Source organism: Nerophis lumbriciformis, linkage group LG32, assembly GCF_033978685.3.
Source record: "Nerophis lumbriciformis linkage group LG32, RoL_Nlum_v2.1, whole genome shotgun sequence".
NCBI classification, from domain to species: Eukaryota; Metazoa; Chordata; class Actinopteri; order Syngnathiformes; family Syngnathidae; genus Nerophis; species Nerophis lumbriciformis.
In genome coordinates, this window is record NC_084579.2 from 25,658,033 (window position 1) to 25,678,467 (window position 20,435).

The following is a 20,435-nucleotide window of genomic DNA, read 5'->3' on the forward strand; positions in this document are numbered from 1 at the left end:
AGAAATAGAAAGAAAAGAAAGGCAGATTTGGAAAGTGTGATTTTGGGAATTCATTTTGAACTACAGAATACTCTCAGAATGAGGACATGTTTTATATATTTATTGGGACAACACATTTGCTGAGAATGCCTTTTTACCACATCCACCTACCAATTTGGGTTGATTACAGTAATATTTGTGTTAACCAAGTTCTCAACACTATTGGTGTCAACATGGCTACCCGCTCTTTAACGGACAACATTACAGTATGTTTAGAAGAATTAGGGGCTGACGATATAGACTCATAAGTATTTCATAATATTTTACAAAATATCATAACGATAATTCCATAAAAATCTGCAGTGAGTGCAGCTTACAGGCAGAGGTAGGGGTGTAACGACTCGTTTTAATAACGATTTGATTCAATTTGATATGTGTGGTTGCCGATACGATTCAGGACCGATCTATCTTATTTATTTTTTAATTTTCTTTAGAACGATTCAATCCGAAACGATTCAGTGAGTTGAAATCGATTCAGAATTTTTTTCGCAAAACAAAAAAATCAAGCAGTGTGACTGTGAAATAAATAGTGGATACTGGACATCGCAGGTAAAGTCTCCTATATTCCCGTTAGTTCTTGTAAGGGAATTATGTAAAAACTAATTATGAATACAAACAGGCAGGAAAACAACAATTAATGGCCAATTCCTTCACATAATATTTGAATCAATTGCAACCAACACTTAACGTTGCATTAACAAGAGGAAACCTTGTTTTCAAAATTCAAGCAATTTTCAATTAAAGTATAGTAACCAACAATTTAACAGTAGATTTACCTGCTTACTAAAATACCCCGACCTGGCTATACAGTATTTGTTCTCCGCCCCAGGTGTGCAGAAGATATGTCTGTCTCCTAATCTCTGTTGATGGTGTTGGCCCCTCGCTTTCTAATTTCCATAACCTCTTTTATCCATCTCTTCCATTAATTTTTTTTAATGAAATGACTTCTCCTTGGCTGTGTCACACTTCATGTTGTTGTGTTCCGGAAGTCGGTGCGCCGCCGTAACTTGCTCTGCTGTCACTTGCTCTGCTGTCACTTTCATTTTGTTAGTCGCGTCTTTTGTTGTTTAAAGTTGTGTTGCAGCTTTAAATTATTGTATTGTGTTGTTTGTATTTGTTGTGGCTTTTGCAATCATGCTGTAGCTGAAAGTTGTTGTGTTGTAATAAATATTGTCTTGTGGCGTTCGCGTTTGTTGTCACCTTTCTCAGCCACCGTAGTTTTCCGTAGTGCTGGGCGATATGATGATGCATATTGTGGGCACGATGGAAAAATGTCTGTCATGCCATTTCTATTTTTATAGTTTCAAGCTATAGGCTGTATTTTATCCATAGGGCTTGTGCCATCAGATTATTCATAGTAACATCAACAATAATTGCACATTCAGTAAGTGTATTTGGTGTCAAACGGGAGAGAAAACTACATTTTCTTACAAAGAAAAGGAAGCGTTGACATGTAGGCTCGCATTTTTCTTTCGATTTTGCGAAATGTCGCTGCTTTACGTGCCTTCTTTGTGTCCAGTGTCTCCCGCCGTTGCGTGTTACCTTGGTTACACACATGAGGGGATCATTGTAGATCATTGTAAAGACCTCATCAATACGTTAGACCCCAGATATGTTGTGCCAAGTCGGAAGTACTTCACTCGAGTCGAGCTGCCTCGTTTGTACCAAGAGACCCGGGCCAAAGTGGAAAAAGAGATCTGCGATGCGCGTTTTTACGCCTTGACAACTGACCTTTGGACGAGCCGAGTGACCCAGCCCTACATGTCTCTCACTTTCCACTACATTGACCGGGACTGGAACCTGTGCTCTCGTTGCCTGCAAACTACTTATTTCCCAGAAGATCGCACCGGAGCCGCGATAGCCCAATGAATGTGTGGCAGCTAACGTTAATATTGCTGTGTTTATCCATGTTTCTTATGTCGTTTTTCTAACATACCTCTGAATAGAGTGTAAGGGTGGCTTTGTGTAGTGTTAGTGTTCATGTGGCTGTGTGTGGCAGTGAACGTTAATGATTCCAGAGACGTGCACTTTAAAGGGGAACATTATCACCAGACCTATGTAAGCGTCAATATATACCTTGATGTTGCAGAAAAAAGACCATATATTTTTTTAACCGATTTCCGAACTCTAAATGGGTGAATTTTGGCGAATTAAACGCCTTTCTAATATTCGCTCTCGGAGCGATGACGTCACAACGTGACGTCGCATCGGGAAGCAATCCGCCATTTTCTCAAACACCGGGTCAAAACAGCTCTGTTATTTTCCGTTTTTTCGACTGTTTTCCGTACCTTGGAGACATCATGCCTCGTCGGTGTGTTGTCGGAGGGTGTAACAACACGAACAGGGACGGATTCAAGTTGCACCAGTGGCCCAAAGATGCGAAAGTGGCAAGAAATTGGACGTTTGTTCCGCACACTTTACCGACAAAAGCTATGCTACGACAGAGATGGCAAGAATGTGTGGATATCCTGCGACACTCAAAGCAGATGCATTTCCAACGATAAAGTCAAAGAAATCTGCCGCCAGACCCCAATTGAATCTGCCGGAGTGTGTGAGCAATTCAGGGACAAAGGAGCTCGGTAGCACGGCAAGCAATGGCGGCAGTTTGTTCCCGCAGACGAGCGAGCTAAACCCCCTGGATGTATTGGCTCACACCGTCCCGAAGATGATCAAGAGAAGAATATCGACCCTAGCTTCCCTGGCCTGCTGACATGAGGGTATGTCTGCAGAATATATTAATTGATGAAAATTGGGCTGTCTGCACTCTCAAAGTGCATGTTGTGACCAAATGTATTTCATATGCTGTAAACCGAGTTCATAGTTGTTAGTTTCCTTTAATGCCAAACAAACACATACCAATCGTTGGTTAGAAGGCGATCGCCAAATTCGTCCTCGCTTTCTCCCGTGTCGCTGGTTGTCGTGTCGTTTGTCGGTTTCGCTTGCATACGGTTCAAACCGATATGGCTCAATAGCTTCAGTTTCTTCTTCAATTTCGTTTTCGCTACCTGCCTCCACACTACAACCATCAGTTTCAATACATTCGTAATCTGTTGAATCGCTTAAGCCGCTGAAATCCGAGTCTGAATCTGAGCTAATGTCGCTATAGCTTGCTGTTCTATCCGCCATGTTTGTTTGTGTTGGCTTCACTATGTGACGTCACAGGAAAATGGACGGGTGGTTAAAATCAGGCACTTTGAAGCTTTTTTTAGGGATATTGCGTGATGGGTAAAATTTTGAAAAAAACTTCGAAAAATATAATAAGCCACTGGGAACTGATTTTTAATGGTTTTAACAATTCTGAAATTGTGATAATGTTCCCCTTTAAGATTTTTTATTGCAATAGTTTACATCTGATACCAAAAGTATTTGTTTATTTGTAGTTATGATCTAGCGTTCTGACTGCACTTCAGAGAAACTTGAATACTTGTAAAACTTTTAAAAAGTGTTTTAAAAACTTGAAACATGTGTTTTGTTGCTATTGTTGTTTGCTATACCAAATGTTTATTTCACTTGCAAATAAAGTGAGAAAAAAGTAAGTGGTCATGTACAGTTAGGTCCATAAATATTTGGACATTGACACAATTTTCAGTATTCCAGCTCTGTACAACACCACAATGGATTTGAAATGAAACAATCAAGATGTGCTTTAAGTGCAGACTTTGAGCTTTAATTTGAGGGTATTTACATCCAAATCAGGTGAACGGTGTAGGAATTACAACACATTTTATATGTGCCTTCCACTTTTTAAGGGACCAAAAGTAATTGGACAATTGGCTACTCAGCTGTTCCATGGCCACGTTTGTGTTATTCCCTTGTTTTTTTTTTCATTTATTTCATTTACAAAGAGCAGATAAAAGGCCTAGATGGCATTTCAAGTGTGGTATATTAGTTTGGAATCTGGGGAGGTCATCTCTTAATATGATGTCCAAAGAGCTGTCACTATCAGTGAAGCAAGCCATCATTAGGCTGAAAAATCAAAACAAAGCCATCAGATAGATAGCAAAAACATTAGATGTGGCCAAATCAACTGTTTGGTACATTCTTAAAAAGAGAGAACACACTGGTGAGCCCAGCAACACCAAAAGACCTGGAAGACCACGGAAAACAAGTGTGGTGGATGACAGAAAAATCCTTTCCCTTGTCAAGAAAAAGCCCTTCACAACAGTTGGCCAGATGAAGAAAAGTCTCCAGGAGGTAGGTGTATCTGTGTCCAAGTCAACAATTAAGAGACGACTTCTCCAGAGGAAATACAGAGGGTTCATCACAAGGTGTAAACCATTGGTGAGCCTCAAAAACAGGAAGGCCAGATTAGAGTTTGCCAAGAGACATGTAAAAGAGCCTGTGCAGTTCTGGAACAACATCTTATGGACAGATGAGACAAAGATCTACTTGTACCAGAATGATGGAAAGAGAAGAGTATGGAGGAGGGAAGGAACTGCTCAAGATCCAAAGCATACCACCTCATCAGTGAAGCATGGTGGTGGTAATGGCATGCATGGCTGCCAGTGGAACTGGATCTCTTATATTTATTGATGATGTGACAGCTGACAAAAGCAGCAGAATGAATTCTGAAGTGTTTGGGGCAATATTATCTGCTCATATTCAGCCAAATGCTTCAAAAGTCATTGGACGGCGCTTCACAATGCAGATGGTCAACGACCCCAAGCACACTGCGAAAGCAACCAAATAGTTTTTTAAGGCAAATAAGTGGAATGTTCTGCAATGGCCAAGTCAATCACCTGACCTGAATCCAATTGAGCATGAATTTCACTTGCTGAAGACAAAACTGAAGGGAAAATGCCCAAAGAACAAGCAGGAAGTGAAGACAGCTGCAGCGGAGGCCCGTCAAAGCATCACCAGGGACCAAACCCTGCGTCTGGTGATGTCTATGTGTTCCACACTTCAGGCTGTCATTGACTGCAAAGGATTTGCAACAAAGTATTAAAAAATGACAATTTTATTTATGATTATATTAGTTTGTCCAATTACTTTTGGTCCCTTAAAAAGTGGAAGGCACTTATAAAATGTGTTGTAATTCCTACACCGTTCACCTGATTTGGATGTAAATACCCTCAAATTAAAGCTCAAAGTCTGCACTTAAAGCAGATCTTGATTGTTTCATTTCAAATCCATTGTGGTGTTGTACAGTGCTGGAATACTGAAAATTGTGTCAATGTCCAAATATTTATGGACCTAACTGTATGTTGTTAAATTTTTCATAGAACTGAAAGTGTACCATAGCTATATCGTGGTATATATCGTTATCGTGATATAAAATGATCCATATCGTGATATAAATGTTTTTCCATATCGCCCAGCACTAGTTTTGCGCCATTTTTGTTTTGATGACATCACAGATGGGAGAAAGAGGCTTAATGTCAAACTTATTTCTAAAAGTGTTAAACTTCATATAAGGTCTGCCGTTCTTAAAGCCAATGTTTTCCTTTTTGTAGTATGAATAAAATTGATTGATTCCCTTTTAAAAAGATCTGGATCGATACCTATCTTTCGGAAGGCCAACTTGTCGAGTAGAGGTCGATATAGTAGAAATTTAGGAATATAAATCAAGACATTGATATGTTGATCACTCTTTACACCCCGAGGCAGAAGCATTTATGATATACGTATTATTCAATATTAAAACGAGAAATAAATATAAATGAAATAAGTATTTCAAAAATGTTAAATCCAGACAATGATTCGGCTAACCTCAAAAGTCTAATCACTTGTTCCTTATCCCATTTCTGACATTTCCTGAAAGTTTAATCAAAATGTTCCCATAACCTTTTGAGCTATGCTGCTGAAATAAATGGAGTGAACCCTTTAGTCAGTCATCCACTCCCCTTATCTCTGCAGATGGAGGCGGGGCTGCTGGCATACACGTACAGAGAAGTTGAGCCAGGTAATGTGAACCTAAGGTAACGAAGTAAAAATTATCTGAATCACCCCCAAAAAGTAATCACTTTTTATCTCATTTCTGTCATTTCCTAAAAGTTTCATTAAAGCCCACCCATAACTTTTTGAAGTATGTTGCTTACTATCAGGCAGACACCCCTCACTGAATACATAACCTCCTGGCAGGGGTAATTAATCAAAGGATAAATGAAATTGACATGTTGGTGTGTTTGTTTTCTTTTTAGCTTGTCAACAGGCTGTAAGAGGGTTCACTCTTTGCATCGGTCTCACGTTTGTTCTACAGCGGAATGAAATAAACGGAGTGAAGCCTCTTGTCAGTCATCCAATCCTTTTGTCTCTGTGGGTGGAGGCTGAACCGCCAACATACACACACAGAGAAGTTCAGACTTGTTACATAAACATAAGGTAAAATAGTAAAAATGATACCGCCCCTCCACAAAATCTAATCACTTGTTTCTATAATCCTATTTCTGACACTTCCTCAAAGTTTAATCAAAATACTCTCATAAGTAACTAACTAACTCACTTACTTACTCACAGACCGCAGCGAATGCATCAGTATCGGACGATTTCTGTTAAAAAGTATGTGATCGATCAGTCGATTTATGTCTTTTAATGCTGATCACAAACACAGAACCCATCTTAATAGGGGTGTAACGGTACACAAAAATGTTGGTTCGGTACGTACCTCGGTTTAGAGGTCACGGTTCGGTTCATTTTTGGTACAGTAAGAAAAAAACAAAATATAAATTTTTTGGTTATTTATTTACCAAATTTGTAAACAATGGCTTTATCCTTTTAACATTGGGAACACTATAATAATACTGCCCACGTTAATCAACATTAAACTGCCTCAAGTTGTTGCTCAGATTAAATAAAATGACAAAACTTTTCTTCTACATATAAAAAGTGCAACATTAAACAGTTTCAAGTCAACTCATCATGCTTAATTTATTACAGCATTTGGGAAGACAGTAGTTGATTTTTATTTTTTATTATGTAAATGTTATATTTTTATCAACATGTGATAGCAGGGACCCTGCCATTCAAAACTAGGCTGCTCATTACTAATGATTAATGTAACTAAAGCTGAAAAAATAGTACAATAGCAATAGGAGAGACTATTCATCCCTGAACACCATGGAGTTCATGTAGGCTTAATGATGCACTTACATTATTATATCAACTATCAGAAACAGATAGTAGATGTTTCTGATAGTTGTCCCGGGACATTATGTTCATTTAACATAATGTCCTTTTTTGCTGCTTCAACACAGCTCAATCAACACAGAAAAAGGTAAAGTGAAATAACAGACAGACAGGGCTTTGCTGTCCGTAACACACACACACACACACACACACCGCAAAATGAGCTAACGTTACGCTAAAAGCTAATTAGCCTTCACCTCAAGCCAGGACTGCGAGCGAGCTCAGCTGCTGTTTATATTTCTAGAACGTCAACGGGCTAATAGTGATGTTACTAGTAGTTGACTGTGAGGTGTTTATTATAATTTGGGGATAGACCTGCTAAACACCTACCTGCTCATGACTACGCTAGAGCACTGACCTCATGCGCTCTGAATACGCACTGCTGATTGGCTGTTACTGCTCTGAATACGCACTGCTGATTGGCTGTTACCGCTCTGCGTGTAACCAATCAGATGGTTGTGTGGGTGGGACAATGCTGGGTGCTGCAGAGTACTGACAGAGAGAGGCAGAACGAAGCGGAGCAGCTTGTTAAGACTTTAGCTTAGAAGGCTACTTAATATGTTTGTGTGGAAACTTGTTCGGTACACCTCCGAACCGAACCGAAACTCCCGTACCGAAACGGTTCAATACAAATACACGTACCGTTACACCCCTACATCTTACTGACACTAATTATTTTTGTTCCCTCAGCGGTCAAGCGGCCAGCAGCTGATTATGTATCTCCATGCACAGTGTGGAGCCACTACCCCAAATTAACAATAATCACCTCCATTATGGCAGATAAACTGTGTTTTTTAGTTTCTTAAGTATCATTATCAAGTACATACATTATTACTGGAAGATAAAGCTTAACAGGTTACACACAGAGAGCGAACCAGGAGCAGGCATTGTAAGAGCTAAGCGAACCGCTAAGCTAGCAAGAAACTAGGGATGATGCTTGATAAGAAATTATCGAGTCCGAGCCTATTATCGAATCCTCTTATCGAACCGATTCCTTATCGATTCTCTTATCGAGTCCAGATAGATTGTTGTATATGGAAAAAAACACAATATTTGGTTTAACAAATCACTTCACATTCTATACTGCTCGCTACTATAGTATTACCATATCTGAGTTATTGTGCAGAAATGTGGGGAAATAACTACAAATGTGCGCTACATTCGTTTACAGTCTTACAAAAATGATCAATTAAGACTGATACATAATGTTGGATATAGAGAACATACAAACACTTTATTTATTGAGTCAAAAATATTAAAGTTCGATGATTTGGTAAAATTGCAAACAACTAAAATGATGTGGAATTAAATGATGGAATGGATTAAGTAAAGAAGTTAAACATTGTACTGATATGATCCAGTTTAAGAGGTTGTTCAAATGAATAGTGCTTACAAAGTACAAAGAAGAATTATGAGAAATACTTTCAACCTTATTGAAAATAAGATATTCTTCATCTCAGTATATTAATAATGACTGAATTAATTAATTACATATTACAAAACTGTTGTATGTACTAATTCAGAGATATTTTATTAAAAAAAGGTCAGTAAATGATGTATATATTTGTTAACGCTATGAAGTGGGAAAGGGGTAGGATTAAATAAGCTTTACTTCTTCCTACTCCTGTAAAGTGAAATGATATGAAACTGTGATGTATTATGATGTGGTCGGATCATGTTTTGTTTAGTTCTGTTCTGTTAGTTTTGGACTTCCTTAGTTGTTTTGTGCACTTCCGGGGTTTGTTTTAGTCACCATGGTTACTTATGATTTTCACCACACGCACCTGTTGCTCATCAGAGACTCTATTTAAGCCCGCCTTTTCCGGTCACTCGTCGTGGCTTCAATGTTTGCATTTGCAACAGTTACGTTGGCATTCTGGTTTTCGAGCTCATGATTCGTGTGCTAAAGTTATCTTAGCTTCTAGTATTTCTGTGCTAAGTAAGTTTTTGCTTTAGCTTCTCGTGCGAACGGCACGCTTTCCTTTTGTTTCGTTCCTGTCTGTTGTAATGTGTATGATTTATGAGAAATAAATCATCTCCTACCTGCACGCTTTCGTCCGGAGCCATCAGTTTTGCGTCCCGGGAGAACGCTGCACCCCACCGTGACAAATGACTGAGCTACGTGACGTCATTTCTTGTCATGTCACACGGGGCATTTCTTGTCGGGACGGGAGTCGTTCCCAGGGATTCGAATAAAGAACCAACTCTTTTTCTTTACTATAGTGGTCTCGATAACGGGTACCGGTTCTCAAAAAGTGATTCGAGTCCAAGGACTCGGTTCTTTTCTTATCAACAACCGGGAAAACCTGTTTCCAGCATCATCCCTACAAGAAACAACACCAAAAAATAAGTGCTTAGTAAAGTTTTTGAAGTCTAGCTGGAACTGTGTTAGAGCAGAACAAAAGCAGTTATTAACAGGAAATGAATATTAGTGTAGAGAGAGGATAATACAAAAACCGTTGGTGTGTCAGTATTGTCACAGTCAGTACACAACACGTAAAAGGAGGGCGGATCGATCTATAAATTGGTGGTGTCGATATCAAAGGTAGTATCAGTATATAACTGTTACAAGAGTAATGAGATAAACGTTTTTACGGTATTTTCTCAAAAAAGTTGTTGTCGTTTTTGATAATGTTTACAAGCACAAGCAATAATTCCCTGGACACAGAAGGACTTAGAGGGCAAACACCAAATGATTTAAAGGGGACGTAGTATGCAAAACAAACTTGTCTTACCTATTGGTACGCGTTTCTGTGTATTTGGGATCTGCATAAGTCCCGAAAATTTGAACTCAAACCACGGAGTCAAGGTAGAGATATTTATAAAACTATTTTGCATAGCTTCATACTTCCTCTACATGAGCCGTTTGGCATTTGCCCAATTTGCGATGTTTTTTCCAATTGGTGACGTCAGCGAATATCTCCATATTTGGTAAAAATGTACCCAAAGTGCTTTGCGCAAGTCTGCTATTGTAGTCAACAAGCTCCTTCTTTTTCTCTATCCTCTTGTTGCGGGGCAGACTGGCTTGTACATGCACACGCATCATCCGCTGTTGCCATTTCTAATACAAAGTAGTGTATAGTTCGAAATTATATCTGTCACTAGACACATATAATTTCAACAAAATTACAACATGGCTGACGGGGAAAAGACGCAGTCGAAGTGGAGGCACGTAAATAAGACCGCCCACAAAACAGCGACTTCTGAAGAGATGGTCAGAAAGTGATTTGAAGATGGTCTGTAAAACAGAATCTTTGCAAAATGTTGACCAAAGAACCTACATGTCATGTAGACCAGTAGAAGTGTTTTAAATGTAGAAACAATTCTTAATGTGACCCCTTTAAATTAGTAAAATAGGGTAATTTTTTGTTTAGTTACTGTGTACTATTGACTTAATTTTGCTCAAACAAGTATATGTAACAAATGTGAATAAAGAACTAGTTTAATTATTGTGTTGATAATGTTAAACTGTCAATAGCACTCACCATAAATAAATGGAAAAATCAAAAATATTGATATTGGTGTCGGCCGATCTTACTCATAAATTATCAGTATCGGAATCGGCATCATAAAACTAATGGGAACATCTCTCGTTGAATCTTTTTGCAGCACAAACACACAACACAACAGGAAAAAAAAAACTTTTATGTGCCTGTTCTTACTTATTAGCTAATTAGGTATTTTTTGTTTCCTCTCCATTGGGAACAGTCTAAAAGAGTTATTTCAGAGAATTGCCTCTCTTTTAACGGAAGATCTTAATGATCACACATCAACAGTGAATGGCCTTGAACAGCTCAGAATTTAATGTCTCCTTTCATCCTGTCAGTTTCCTTTATTTTAGGATAAAATTCTTGCTGGAGGGGAGCAGCCCTGACTGACTTGCTGCTTGCCGTTTCTCTGGAGACCGTCTCTCTGGCTTAAAGCCAAACAGAGTCTGAAACGGTTACCTAAGCTGACCTTAAGCCTTTAGGCAATAAGTGCAAGCCAGAGCCCAACACATTGATGTCACCTAAAGTATTTGGATTACCTCACCAAACCCTGATGTGGGGGCTTTGCAAATTACTTTTAAAATCTAGATATTTTGCTTAAAGCAACTGAAATTTTGCCGTGGATTTAGTTTTCACTTGAATGTCAAGATTTTCCACTTTGTCCTGTCAACACTTCATAGCTAAACGGCCCGTGAAAACTTGTTTTGTAAAGCAGGGGTTTCCTACATTTTCCAACAAGGGCCATGCAGAGGAAAAAAAATTAAGGATGCCAGGGCCAACTTTGATACATTTTCTTCAATAAAGTTGCTCAAATCCAGTGTAGGTCAATACATGCTAAGCTATCTGAGCAAAACACAGACAGCTCAGACTTCTGTTATAATGTAGAATGTAACAGCCGAAAAAACGAGCTGCAGGTCAAAAATGGCACAGAGGCTGCACCTACACACTACTAGCATAGATTAAAGACATTTACTTTATTCAACCATAGGGAAAAATAACAACCAACCCAATGACTTCAAGTGGTATGCAAAATAAATGAGTGAACGAAGCGCTCTTATGCCAAGGTTCGCACATAGAGGCATATTTGGCGCAATGCCGGTGTACATAAAACGAGGCGCCACTGTACTTGGTATCGTTACTATCGATATTTGTATCGATCCACCTACCTCTGTTTACATTCAAGAGCTTTATTTTAGCGGTTAGCATATCCGCCTACAGTATCTATGTAGCATGTTTAGCTATTCCTTGTACTCCAGTGATGATACTTGTAAGAAACCTACTTTATTTGCCGCAATGGAGGTGAGGATTAGTAATATATATATATATATATATATATATATATATATATATATATATACACTGTTTCCCACACATTCATTTATTTGTGGCGGCCCGCCACGAAAGAATTACATCCGCCACAAATAGATTTTTCGGCTTTTGACTCGCTCGACCGCTCATAAAAGCAATGAGACTCGGTCTGTGAATGTTGCTTGTAGTTACAATTCCGGTGCAGTAGGTGGCGGTAGCCTACTATGCATTGTAACTCCGCCAATAGCACTTAATTCACCTGGTGGGCCAGAAGAAGAAGAAGAAGACGACGACGACGAAGTAAAAGAAGAACGGACCGACCGGATCAAAATACGAGGGTAAGACGTCTTGGCAAACAAGTTCAAAAGTGTTCCGAACCTGTGCAGTGTGCAGCACCGACTTGGATTTTCTTAATTTTTATTTTCGGGATTTGAATGCTTTTATTTTGAAAGGACAGCTGGAGAGAGACGGGGGAGGGGGGAGAGAGGGTGAGAGGGGGGATTGACGCGGAGCAAAGCGAATCGAACTGGGTCGCCGCAGCGGGTGCTCTACCAGGTGAGATAGGTTATAGCTGCATCGCTCGCGGCTCGTCATATATTTAACGTTAATCCGCGATTACACCGAGCGTTTCACTGACGGTGTGCAGCCTGACGCTGCTTCATTAACACCGCCGCTGTTTGACTCGGGGGCCGGGGCAGACGCACGCAGTAACAGTCACCTGTTACCATACCGACGAGCTAACGTGTCTAGGTTATAACCCTGTTGTCAATAAACACACGTGCTTCAGTTACTGCATTAATACTGAAGCTAAAATGTCCACTGTCCACTGCAGCATGTGAATGCAATGAAAAGAATAAAATCTGAGCCAACCAGCTGTTAAAATATTGTCCAGGTTAATGTTTTGGCCATTAAAGGCCCTTCATTTCAAGATTTCAACTGTGATCGGGCTTTAAACAGGTGGCTGACCTGTTCAGATGGGTGTAACTGCTACTGGTCAAATAATGTGAAATAGCATTTAATTTTACATGTATGCAATGCCATTTAAATGTAATTATAGATAATAATAATAATAATAATAATAATAATAATAATAATAATAATAATAATAATAATAATAAAAACTGTGTAGTGTTGTAAATAGTCAACGGGAAGGATTTTAGTAAGATATAAGCCATGAGCACTACACAGCCAGAAAAAAACCTAGGCAGGACAAGTAAAAATATTGGGGCAAGTAGATTTGAGAAGTCGGGCAAGTAGAAAAAAACCTTAACGTTGAACCCTGCATGTGTTGAGCTGCTGCCGCTTAAGGTTAGACAGGACGGCGTGGCGCAGTGGGAGAGTGGCCGTGCGCAACCCGAGGGTCCCTGGTTCAATCCCCACCTAGTACCAACCTCGTCATGTCTGTTGTGTCCTGAGCAAGACACTTCACCCTTGCTCCTGATGGGTGCTGGTTAGCGCCTTGCATGGCAGCTCCCTCCATCAGTGTGTGAATGTGTGTGTGAATGGGTAAATGTGGAAGTAGTGTCAAAGCGCTTTGAGTACCTTGAAGGTAGAAAAGCGCTATACAAGTACAACCCATTTATCATTTATTTATCACTGTAAATAGAGCGGTTCTGCTCGTTAGTAATAAATTCTAATGTTGGATGTTCACTCCTTCACACAGATGATGTATGCACTGATTAAAGGGGCAGAGCTTTAAGAGACATTTTAGCTTTTATATTTTATAAGATATATTTTTTGTAAGAACCACAATTAATAAATATATTTCAGTGAATTGTTCAAATCTGTATATAAATATGTACATAAAGTGTTGTAATTATATTCCAACTCCGCGTTCTTCTTGGTCATCGCCACTGCCCCCGCCACCCCCCGCCCCCCGACCACACCACCACAAATAGATGCCTGTCCTGTGGGAAACACTGATATATATATATATATATATATATACACACACACCGATGAAGCCTACTCGGATTAGAGGTGAAATTTTTACATATACACTAGGGATGTAACGGTACACAAAAAATTTGGTTCGGTACGTACCTCGGTTTAGAGGTCACGATTCGGTTCATTTTTGGTACAGTAAGAAAACAACAAAATATACATTTTTTGGTTATTTATTGACCAAATTTGTAAACAATGGCATAACATACATACTGTATACACACAGGGTCCATTGCCAGGGTTAATGTGGTCAACATGTATAAAATAAAAACTAAATAAGATAAGGCTTAGAATGGTTTCTTAACAAAACCTTTCTACATATAAAGTGTTTTTTTTTTATTGATTGATTGAGACTTTCATTAGTAGATTGCACAGTACAGTACATATTCCGTACAATTGACCACTAAATGGTAACACCTGAATAAGTTTTTCAACTTGTTTAAATCGGGGTCCACGTTAATCAACATTAAACTGCCTCAAGTTGTTGCTCAGATTAAATAAAATGACAAAACTTTTCTTCTACATACAAAAAGTGCAATATTAAACAGTTTCAAGTCAACTCATCGTGCTTAATTTATTACAGCATTTGGGAAGCCTGTAGTTGATTTTTATTATGTAAATGTTATATTTTTATCAACATGTGATAGCAGGGACCCTGCCATTCAAAACTAGGCTGCTCCATTACTAATGACTAATGTAACTATAGCTGAAAAAAATAGTACAATAGCAATAGGAGAGACTATTCATCCCTGAACACCATGGAGTTCATGTAGGCTTAATGATGCAGTTACATTATTATATCAACTATCAGAGACAGAAACTCTTCATTTAACAATGTCCTTTTTTGCTGCTTCAACACAGCTGAATCAACACAGAAAAAGGTAAAGTGAAATAACAGACAGACAGGGCTTTGCTGTCCGTAACACACACACACACACACACACACACACACACACACACACACACATATACATATATATATATATATATATATATATATATATATATATATATATATATATATATATATATATATATATATACATACATATATATAAACATAAGCTAGCTCTTGGGATGTGGAATGTCACCTTGCTGGGGGGGAGAGGAGCCTAAGCTAGTGTGGGAGGTGGAGAAGTTCCGGCTGGTTATAGTCGGACTCTCTCTTCCACACTGGCGTTGCACGCAGTGAGAGGCGACGGGCTGGGGTAGCAATTCTTGTTGCCCCCCGGCTCAAAGCCTGCACGTTGGAGTTCAACCCGGTGGACGAGAGGGTAGATTCCCTCCACCTTCGGGTGGGGACGGGTCCTGACTGTTGTTTGTGCTTAAGCACCAAACAGCAGTTCAGAGTACCAACCGTTTTTGGATACTGGTAAGTACTTCCCCGGGTGATTCCCTTGTCCTGGGGGACTTCAACGCTCATGTTGGCAACAACAGTGAAACCTGGAGAGGCGTGATTGGGAAGAATGGCCGCCCGGATCTGAACCCAAGTGGTGTTTTGTTATTGGACTTTTGTGCTTGCCAGAGATTGTCCATAACGAACACCATGTTCAAACATAAGGGTGTCCATATGTGCGCTTAGCACCAGGACACCCTAGGCCGTAGTTCCATGATCGACTTTGTAGTTATGTCATCGGATTTGTGGCCTCATGTTTTGGACACTCGGATGAAGAGAGGGGCGGAGCTTTCTACCGATCACCACCTGGTGATGTGTTGGCTTCGATGGTGGGGGAGGATGCCGGACAGACCTGGCAGGCCCAAACGCAGTGTGAGGGTCTGCTGGGAACGCCTAGCAGAGTCTCCTGTCAGAGAGAATTTCAATTCCCACCTCTGGAAGAATTTTGAACATGTCACAAGGGAGGTGCTGGACATTGAGTCCGAGTGGACCATGTTCCGCACCTCTATTGTCGAGGCGGCTGATTGGAGCTGTGGCCGTAAGGTAGTTGGTGCCTGTCGTGGCGGTAATCCTAGAACCCGTTGGTGGACACCGGCGGTGAGGGATGCCGTCAAGCTGAAGAAAGACTCCTATCGAGTTATTTTCGCTCATAGGACTCCGGAGGCAGCAGACAGGTTTTGACAGGCCAAGCAGTGTGCGGCTTCAGCGGTCGCGGAGGCAAAAACTCGGACATGGGAGGAGTTCGGGGAAGCCATGGAAAACGACTTTCGGACGGCTTCGAAGCGATTCTGGACCACCATCCGCCGCCTCAGGAAGGGGAAGCAGTGCACTGTCAACACCGTGTATGGTGAGGATGGTGTTCTACTGACCTCGACTGTGGATGTCGTGGATCGGTGGAGGGAATACTTCGAAGACCTCCTCAATCCCACCAACACGTCTAAATTCTAAGCTATAATCATTCAAATTATATCAAAAGAAGGCTTCAAATATCTTGAGTTACATCCGCTTTGCAAGGTAAATGCTGTAAAATACATTACGTTATTTCTCACAACTACTGTAGTGGGGACGGCGTGGCGAAGTTGGTAGAGTGGCCGTGCCAGCAATCTGAGGGTTACTGGTTCAATCCCCACCTTCTACCATCCTAGTCATGTCCGTTGTGTCCTTGAGCAAGACACTTCACCCTTGCTCCTGATGGGTCCTGGTTAGCGCCTTGCATGGCAGCTCCCGCCATCAGTGTGTGAATGTGTGTGTGAATGGGTGGATGTGGAAATAGTGTCAAAGCTCTTTGAGTTCCTTAAAAAGGTAGAAAAGCGCTATACAAGTATAACCCATTTACCATTTAGTTGTTTGTCGTACGTTCTATTGTATTGTTTTCTCAACAATATTTATTTTTAAAAGACATCTTACATGTTAAAATTGTGCTCTTTTAGGATAGCTAAGCACACATTTTATGGATTTCAATTTATTTCGATGGGCAGCACTGATTTGAGGTATGAGTGTTTTGAGTTCAGTCCTGGATTGAGTTTGTAAGTAGAGGATGTACTACTGTACTTAAACTATCCTCACTCCAGTTACCCTTATTGAGTGAATTTAATAACATCATGAACTTTTAAATGATGCCTACAAGTTCTGACAAGTCTCTGGAGGACATCACACTTGAAGAAATCTTACCAAACTAGCAGGGAGAAGAAAACTATTAGAAAAGCCTCATTTCCATTTGTCTGAGAAGATGGACACAAGACTTTACACTATCCGATGATCGCTATGGAGAAATCGCCAACACTCAAGTTGTCTTGCTCCTGAAATAATTTCCTGGCCCTTAATATGTGTCTCCTGGTGCATTTCTACAGAACAGACACAAGGTCAGAGCGTTAGATGGAAGTGGGACAGTAGAGCTAAAAGTGTCTTAATGATCCAGAAGGAGAACATAGCAACAGATTTGCACTGAACCAAGAATCTTAATTCTGTGTATGAACCATCCAATGGAGAAAACACCCAACATCTTTTAAACCAAAGAAGGGAACATTTTCTATTTCTTATCCGTCGCCTCTTGGCTGGCCCTATTTCTTGCTCTTCATTTTACATATGGCATCTTTACATGACCCTTCGTTATTTCAGCACAGCCATCCCTGATTTGTAGGTGTGCTGGACTTTCACTGCACCCAATTTCCTCACTGTGCCCTCTCCCCGTATCCTAGGGCTTTTGGGTGTAATCAGACGGACCGTGATGGGCTGGTATGAGAGAGCCTCCTATGTGGAGAGCAGGAGGTAGATGAAAGAAGGGAGTATAAAAACTGCATATAAAACTGGTGAAATTCACAAAATTTCGGACAAACAGCGGCGGCTTGGAAAGGGGAAAAAAATCCCTATTGTTGCCTTCTGTTCAAAAACTAAATTATGAAACAGAACATCTTCCATCTTACACACCAGCGCCATACAGAAAGTTGAACCATTTCTGGCTGAGTAATGGAGGACTAAGGCTACTTGAAAAAAAAATGAGTTGGAGAGTATTAATCAGAGCTTTTAATTGGTTCTGAAATCAGTTTTGGGTTTAAATAATTAATTTGACTGCATTACAGACTTGAGGTATTACTGAGCGGGATTTTTCAGTTCCATCCAATTTCCCACCACAAACACAATCAACTGCCAAATAACCCAAATGGAATGCCAAGTCGAGGTTCCTCGAATCCAAAATGAGAGGCCAAGCTACAACCCCTTTGGAATAATACCATAAATGACAGAGTAGCAGAGGCAAAATATGCATTTTTTTGTTCGTCATCCAAGGTTTGAGGGAGCTTTTTTAAGGCAAATGTAGCTTGTAATGTACTCAAAGACCCCTTTTTAACAATAGTCTATAGTATTCTACAACCTTCAACCAAACTTATTAAAACTGTAGGTACAATTGTTCTTTGTTAAAGAAAGAATGCTAGATTTTAAAAGACATCCAATTAAAGATTCTCAATGCATCTTGGATTTAACTATGCTTTAAAAGAGAGGTATTTAAAGTGGGGCACGTTTTCCCATTGGCATAACTTATCTTATCTTAACATATTTGAAAATGTGTTTTTCTTTATGTTTCCAGAGCTGCTGTCCCTCGTTTCCTCTCAAGTCTTCTGGCAACTCCCAGCGGAGGTCCGCCGCCTTACACTTTGAAAACTCTTCCATGTTTATAAAATAGGGCACGTTACATAAAAGTCTTTAATGTATTTTATCTGCACTAGTGATGCAATTTTTCTGAACACACTGCAACATTTACATGATCATGGTTTTAAAGACTTTTCAGCATACACATTAAGAACCACTGCTCGGTCTTGTCTTGCTAATATTTTTTTTTACATTATTTACGTTATTATTTTTGTTTTACGTTATTTACTTTTTATTAATGTTCTTAGTATGAAGTATACAGTTCTTGTAATTAAACGCCATGTAATTGCTATGTGTATGTTAAAATGAACTGTCCTGTTCATCAAATTAGTCATCTCCGGCTTAGAAACAGTGTTTTGTTCTGTTAAAATCTAATTTGTTAAACGTTTGTACAAGTTCAAAACGACCCCAATGCTAATTTTCTTTAGCCTGTCAATGGGCTTGTCCTTTGTATGTTAGCATTAAGCTAACATACAATATGTATGCAAGGCTGAAGGGTTTTGGGCCACCCTCTGCTTTGTCCGACACGAGTCACAAGATGGAAATGCAAGCTTGGAGACGGACACGCGCATTCGGCTAAACGATAATGTTACAAAAAACTCAGTAGCCTTGTGGTTAGAGTGTCCGCCCTGAGATCAGTAGGTTGTGAGTTCAAACCCCAGCAGAGTCATACCAAAGACTATTAAAAAAAATGGGACCCATTACCTCCCTACTTGGCACTCGGCATCAAGGGTTGGAATTGGGAGTTTAATCACCAAAATGAGCGCAGCCAAGGCTGCTGCTCACTGCTCCCCTCACCTCCCAGGGGGTGAAACAAGGGGGATGGGTCAAATGCAGACGGTAATTTCACCACACCTAGTGTGTGTGACTATCAGTGGTACTTTAACTTTACAAACACAGTTTGAAAAAGAACATACTTTTTTTTTAACTTACCAGTCTAACAGCAACACAGCAACAATATCATCCATGTCTTTCAACATTACATTGTTGTTGTTGGGTTTTTTTCGGCTCATTTGAAGCACACAGGTAAGTAGGCTAGCATTGTTGGCAGTGAGGGAGGGATATAACGATAAACGGTATAATGATAAGCCGCGGTACAACTTTCGACAGGTAAGTATTAATGTTTAAAATTACAATTATCGTAAAACCGTGATTGATAATACTTTGATAAACTTACGGACCAGTGATACCGCTCATTCATTGGAGAAGCAAGCTAGCCCTAGCTCATTAGCTATCCTAAATGCTAACACGAATACAAGAGATATTACCCCATTAGGAAATGTCATATTCCGATTTTAAACTTTAAATAAACACATTGCTGTCTGAGTTACTAACAATTCAATTGTGTACATTTGAACCTACAGGCTGTGCTATTTTAGTACCAAGCAGAGGTGGGGGAAATAATCGATTTTTAGATGCATCGCAATTTGGACATGGATGATTGTAAAATCGATTACTAAATGTCAATAATCGATAATCGTTTCATTTATTGTAAATTAAGTAATGCAGACAGTTCTAAAATTTGTCTGACTGCAGCGAGCCACCTCACTGAGAGATCCGAACAGCTCCTTTATTTTAGGGCACTCATTTTCCAGTTTTGTACACATTTCCATTAATTTGATAAATGCGATGGAGTGATTAATTTATTATTATATATATATTATTATTACAAATGCACTGTTTTTAAAAGTTGCAATTGATAAACACTTATTTAGTGAAACAATTTTTTTTTTTAAACTGCAACAATATACATAAATTAAAAATGCATCAATAATCGATTTTTAATCGAATCGTAGCTCCTGAATCATAATTGTGAAGTGCCCAAAGATTTCCACCTCTAGTACAAAGCGATCGCTCTATAGCTGGGTTGCATATGATGTCATATCCTTTTTTCTGCTTTGCGGCTTAATTGGCACGATGGTCAAGCAGCTTGAGCGTTTCATTATAACAAGTGAGAGTGAGTGTAAGGTTTGAGCAGAAAATGCCATATT

General features: G+C 39.6%; 1 protein-coding gene and 1 long non-coding RNA gene across 3 annotated transcripts in view; one reads left to right on the top strand and one right to left on the bottom strand.

The window, feature by feature from the left end:
- Nucleotides 1–19,009, top strand: part of LOC133574782 (uncharacterized) — a 19,689-nt gene extending 680 nt beyond the window's left edge. Inside the window, exons 2-3 of the long non-coding RNA XR_009811423.1 lie at nucleotides 5,896–5,941; nucleotides 18,383–19,009. This is a non-coding gene — a long non-coding RNA (uncharacterized lncRNA). The remainder of the gene's footprint in view (nucleotides 1–5,895; nucleotides 5,942–18,382) is intronic.
- Nucleotides 1–20,435, bottom strand: part of mmp17a (matrix metallopeptidase 17a) — a 329,785-nt gene that overhangs the window by 295,579 nt on the left and 13,771 nt on the right. The window lies entirely within an intron of this gene.